This window comes from Sinocyclocheilus grahami, unplaced genomic scaffold, assembly GCF_001515645.1.
Source record: "Sinocyclocheilus grahami isolate Dianchi unplaced genomic scaffold, SAMN03320097.WGS_v1.1 scaffold112.1, whole genome shotgun sequence".
In the NCBI taxonomy this organism is placed as follows: Eukaryota; Metazoa; Chordata; class Actinopteri; order Cypriniformes; family Cyprinidae; genus Sinocyclocheilus; species Sinocyclocheilus grahami.
The window spans coordinates 1,495,914-1,501,837 of NW_015505291.1; the positions used below are offsets into that span (position 1 = coordinate 1,495,914).

General features: G+C 36.4%; 1 protein-coding gene across 3 annotated transcripts in view; it reads left to right on the plus strand.

The window, feature by feature from the left end:
* Window positions 1-1,597: 1,597 nt before the first annotated feature.
* The window catches only part of LOC107589119 (FERM and PDZ domain-containing protein 1-like), a 35,450-nt gene continuing 31,123 nt past the window's right edge, over window positions 1,598-5,924 (plus strand). For 2 of the 3 annotated variants that reach the window (XM_016277469.1, XM_016277470.1), the window contains exon 1: window positions 1,598-1,834. The gene's annotated coding sequence lies outside the window, so the exon portion shown is untranslated. Of the gene's footprint in view, window positions 1,835-2,761; window positions 2,858-5,924 lie in introns of those variants that run through there. The other variant, XM_016277471.1, reaches the window with a different exon arrangement.

The window sequence follows — 5,924 nt, forward strand, 5'->3', positions numbered from 1 at the left end:
TTGTCTTCAGCAAGTGAAATGCATGCTCAATTGGGTTGAGATCAGAAGATTGACTTTGACATTGCAGAATATTCCACTTTTTCACCTTCAAAAACTCCTGGGTTGCTTTTGCTGTATGTTTTGGGTCATTGTTTTAGCTGGATGTTGTTTTGGGTCACTGTCCACTTAAACGATGAAGCGCCGTCCAATCAACTTTGCTACATTTGGCTAAATCTAGGCAGACATCCCTATACACTTCAGAATTCATCCGGCTGCTTCTGTCTTCTGTCACGTCATCACTAAACACCAGTAACCCAGTGCCACTGGAAGCCATGCATGCTCATGCCATCACACTGATCCACCATGTTTCACAGATGATGTTGTATGCTTTGGATCATGAGCTGTTCCAAGCCTTCTCCATATAATAGAATAAATTAAAATCGCGAACATACTGACAGGACCAAAAACTAGAGTTTTAAAGCTAAACATGTCACCGTTTGTAAAGCGACTAACCTCTTGGAAAAACCTAACAACTACTAAATGGATTTAAAACAACTTTGCACCTGACCATGAATTGCCGTAATGTTGTTAAGTCATTTTTAAACGTGAACGTGAACTCAGTACGTGTTCGATTACATTTGGCTGGATCTTATTGGTCCCAATACTTACTATTAGTCGCACCTATTAGATTGTTTAGTTTAGGCCTACTGCTTAACAAAAGTTCCCTTACGAAAGTTAACCATGGAGTTATTGTAGTAAAAGTGTAGTAACCACGTTTTTTTGGCTTATTGATTACCATTTGTATAACAACAGTTTTACTACAAATATACCATATGGTTAAACTATGGTTAGGGTAGCAAACCCATGGTTAATTTGTGGTTCCCATGGTTTAACTACAGTAACCATAGTTTTTTTTTGTAATAAAACCATGGTTAATTTGTGGTTACCATGGTTTAACTACAGTAACCATAGTTTTTTTTTGTAATAAAACCATGGTTAATTTGTGGTTACCATGGTTTAACTACAGTAACCATAGTTTTTTTTGTAATAAAACCATGGTTAATTTGTGGTTACCATGGTTTAACTACAGTAACCATATTTTTTTTTTTGTAATAAAACCATGGTTAATTTGTGGTTACCATGGTTTAACTACAGTAACCATAGTTGTTTTTTTTTTTGTTTTTTTTATTGTAATAAAACCATGGTTAATTTTCGTACGGGTTATTTGTTTATATTTTTCGTGTTTGTTTGTCTGCATCTCAATATATACATATTGGACATTATTAGGTTCATGCCATTTTCGTTCGTTGGTGGTTCCTGAAATTAAAAGTAAAAAAAAAAGGCATAGGCTAATAATTTACTTGAAAGTGCTGTTAGTTTCTTTGTGTAATTCAATTCTATTGCAGATTTGATAACTTATAATAAATCTTTCTACATTTCTTATTAAATACTGCTGTTTTAATTGTATTTTCGACTAAGTCAACAAATTGTGAAATGAAATGTCCTCTCATAACAGTCGCGATTTACAAACGCGTTGCGAATCGGTTCAACTGAATCAATATAAAGAACCGTTTCAAAACAGCGATTCCTTTGCGAATCGGACCTCGCTGGGAAGGGATGAGGGAGGGGTGGAGTGGCCGAGGAGAGGCTGTCTGCGTTCAGATGGAGGATTAAGCTGGTCCCTATCCTGACAGCATCCAGCACCGACACGCAGACCAAACATCATTCCACACCTGTCTGTCCCGTCTGTATCAGCCGGATCCTGCTCCCTTCATCCCCTGCTGGCTCTCCATCGCCGGACCGCACCGGTCCACACCCCCGGACCGAACCGACCGGTGTCCTTTCAAACCACGAGGTGGGTGCAGCTGTCTCTGTTGTTCTTCTGCATGTTCATTCACTGGACATGCGTTTGTGTGCCAACAAGGAGCATTTTTAGAGGATCAAGGGTTGTTATTTGTAGGGTTTAGATTCATTTCTGTGGTGCGCTCACTGCTGTTCGGACGGCCGGAGAGCGAGATTCAAATCGGATTAAGATTAAACGGGAGACCCAGCGAAAGATTGACCATTTGTCTTTGCTTACTACATTACCACACATGACGACTTCTCTCTCAAATGAGATGGAATTTGTTCAACACACTGGCTCGAGGAAATACAGCCAGTCTGAGCGGAGTAGGTCATTTTGGGTTCCGCGTCGGACGTGAAGATGATCTAATTGTTCAAAATAATAATAATTATAAAAATTATTAAATCTGATTGTCATACTAGTCTCATCATGATCGCTTAACGCTGATTAGGCATTTTAGCTGTGTGTATGGAGTGCGTTGTAGTGATTCGTAAACGAATCGTTGGTTTGAATCGGTATAATACGTAAAATGCACAAGACACCAAATTAGAATTTCCTTGTTTGTATGTGAGATTTTAAGCGAACTATGGCTATAATACAAAGTATAGCTCCATTGTCACATTTGTATTTTTTTAACGATCAGACTTGAGCGTGAATAAACTGCACGTTGCTTACTGAGATAAACGTAAAAAAACGCAAGCAGCTCTGTTACGCTTAATATAAAACTGTTTTAAATCCTGTCATTGAATCGTTTAAAATGAAAGAACAGTTCAACAGAATCGATTCGGTTGAATGACTCGGACTCGTGTGTTTACTATTGTTCAGTGAGCGCTGGTTATTTTGGAGACGCGCTCTTGACGCGGCGCTGCTCTTGCACGCACTGTGGCTTTTGCGTTGCGTTTGGACTATAATTGTCTCAGACTGGACATATGTTGTGGACATAAACTAAGATTTACTCTGGAGTTGTACATCTCGTAGACCATGTGATTATGTCTTACAGTGAGAGAGGGAGCACTGCTGTTATGAATGAGAGAGGTGTGGCATAGGCACCATGTACACTGCATTAGATGTTATGCTCTATGCCTGCAATGTTTAGATGTTTTCAGCTTTATTTTGCATGTATTTACATGGGGAGTGGATTGTAATTATGTGCTCACACGACCATGTGCGCACGCACGCCACAACCAAATGTACTAGATAGATGATCTCAATATGTCAGGAGGAAGTGTAGAGAATAAGGAACATGATTATTTAGTGGTGTGTGTGTGTGTGTGATGTTCTGTACATGCTGAATCTAGAGACAAAACAGGCTACAGAACTTGGTGCATAATACCAAGACATTATTTTGCATTAATCTTTTAAAGTTTAACATACATGTTTTATTATGATTTTATTTGACTAGGGTTGATATCTACTAACAGCAAGATATCTTATAAAACAAAGTGTAGGGACACAACGGTAAATCTTTATTAAACAGGTATATTTTATTATTAACGTGAATTGAAATTATATTTAACATGAAGTATTGAGTCATGGTTTGTGGACAAATGGTTTGAGGGGTGAAAGATATTGCCATTATTTAAATCCATTTACTTTATCTATTTAAAATTAAAATAAAAGAGTAAATCAAATTAAACTGTACATTTATTTAAATAACAATCTGGTGCTATGTTTCATAGTTAGTAAAGTACAATACAACAAAATAATACAATGGCAGTATTACAATCTTTGATTTGAAGTAAAAAAAAAAATTAAAAATAGGTATTTGGAAATCAAAGACAAAAAGACCAAAGGAAAATACATTTTGAAGCAATAACTCAAAGTAATTAAATAATAGTATACTATATAAATCTGTATAATTTGGCAATTAAACATGATTTTTTAAAAGTTGAAAAAAACAGTGACTTATGTTTCACATTTCAGATTGTTTCACATCTCAAGAATTAACGTGTGTGTTTATGTGTGTTTGGGTTAGAGAAGTCTTCTGCTCAGTGTGTGTGTGTGTGTGTGTGTGCGTGTGTGTTTGTATCTACTGTCTATGTGTGCATTCTCAGCATTTTGTGTGACTTAAGGCTCAGCTGATGACTTGGTGATGAATGGAGAACATATGATGTAGTTCCAGTACAGAGAAACAGCCTGCTGTACTTACACATCAGGAAATACAGGAAGCTCCTGTGACCCAAATTCACTCTTACTTCATCACACACACACACACACACACACACACAAACATGTACTGGTTTTTCTACCTATGATGTGCCTCTTTCATGGTCTCTGGCCTTCTCTTGTCTACATAATTGGGTCATTTGTGTCTAAATGAACCACTTTGCTTAATTGAACACCTAATCTGAACAACTTTTTGTAAAGTACTTACAGTGTGAGTTTGTTTTTAAAGGTTAATGGCCTTCGTGGTATTTTAGTATCATGTTATTATATTTTTATATTATTTATATTTGCCATATATATTAATATTGTTAATATTTTGAATTAGTTTTTACATTTTTTACAAGTTTTTTAGTTTTTTCTTTTTATATATATATATATATATATATATATATATATATGTATATATATCATTTTTACAGCTTTAGTTGTAGTTATTAGAGTACGTCAAGTGAACTAAATGAAAATGTTGTTTTGAAGTTTCTTCCTTAAGGTTTTTTAATACATTGTATTGTATATCCATTAAAATGTATTTCATTTTAAGTAACAGGTTTTTTATGGTTTTAGTTTTAGTTAATTATAATAACCTACTTTAGTTTGCGTCACAGCCTGGGGAAACTATAATTTGCTACTTGCTATTGCTATCAGGTGCTGTTTATAATTTAGAGGGAGTGGCCTTTTCATTCCATAGAGAATTTTATTGATTGAAAATTTGTTTACATCCTGTCAAACAAGTTTTTTTTTCTTGCTGAAATTTAATTTAGTGTATTTTTAGCACAAGTTATGAGACACAGACTAAAAGCAGCCTGCACTTTTAGTGTATTTTTGAAATTTCAGTACCAACTTATCATGTCCCAAGACACAGACCCCCCGGAAGTCTCTACATTCTCTAATTACCAGATGCGAGTCATTAACAAGTGCAAATGCCGAATATTAATCTCCAAATAGTGCCTAGATTTACCAGCATGCTGGGAACTGAAAGCCCTCGGTCGCCGTCGCCGATGGAATTGAATTGAGAGGTTGCACAAAAGGTTCTTTCTTTTATTATGCTAATGGACGGCTCTGACAGGCAGAACGGGGAAGAGAAGGGTGATTTAATTAGTGCTAAATAGGAAACGTGGAATCATTTTCAACACACACAACAAACTGCTGACTGGCACAGACAAAGCAAAGGAAACACCATTATACTAGGGCTCAACCATTTATTTGGCTGTTAGTTAATGTGTATAGGATGAATCAAATCTGACCTAGTTACGGATTGAAGCTTGAACCGCAACGTGTCTGCTGCATTTCTTTAGTCCTCAAGTGGTGCAGTGCCAACCCGGGACTGAACCCTTGTTTTAAGAGCATATGCCACATCTTATCACGTTATTCAGGAATGTGATGCAGCAGAGAACAGTCAATAGAGCTGGACGTGATGCATTACATTTGACGTGCATTTGCGCTATGTGAAATGTTAGAAATCTCGATGGAATCTCTAAAATTCAGTGGCATTTAGACCTGGAGGGCAAATGGTTAATAGCTTCTTTCTTTGAGTCTCTCAGTGTGCAGAACTACTCATGCATGAACCGACTATTGGAAAGCAGTCAAGTATTATATCAATATGTCCCTCTTAAAGTCTTTTTTCTCTTTCTAAAATACGTCTAAATAATTATTAAATATTAGGGCTAAAAGGAATAGTCATTTACTTCTCTTCTTGTTACTCCAAACCCATATTATTTAGTGTTTATTTAGGAATCTCTGAACAGCTGTTTTATATACTATGAAATAATTTTGTAACCATACTCTGACAAACTCCAAAAATGGCAAATAAACCATAAAAGTCTAAAGTTTAAGTTATCAGAACAGTCTCCAAGTTATCATTTAAAGCATAGCCGCGGGAACATATTTTGAGCAGGGGGGGCTGAGAAATAAAACGGGGGGGGGGGCGCACGGGAGG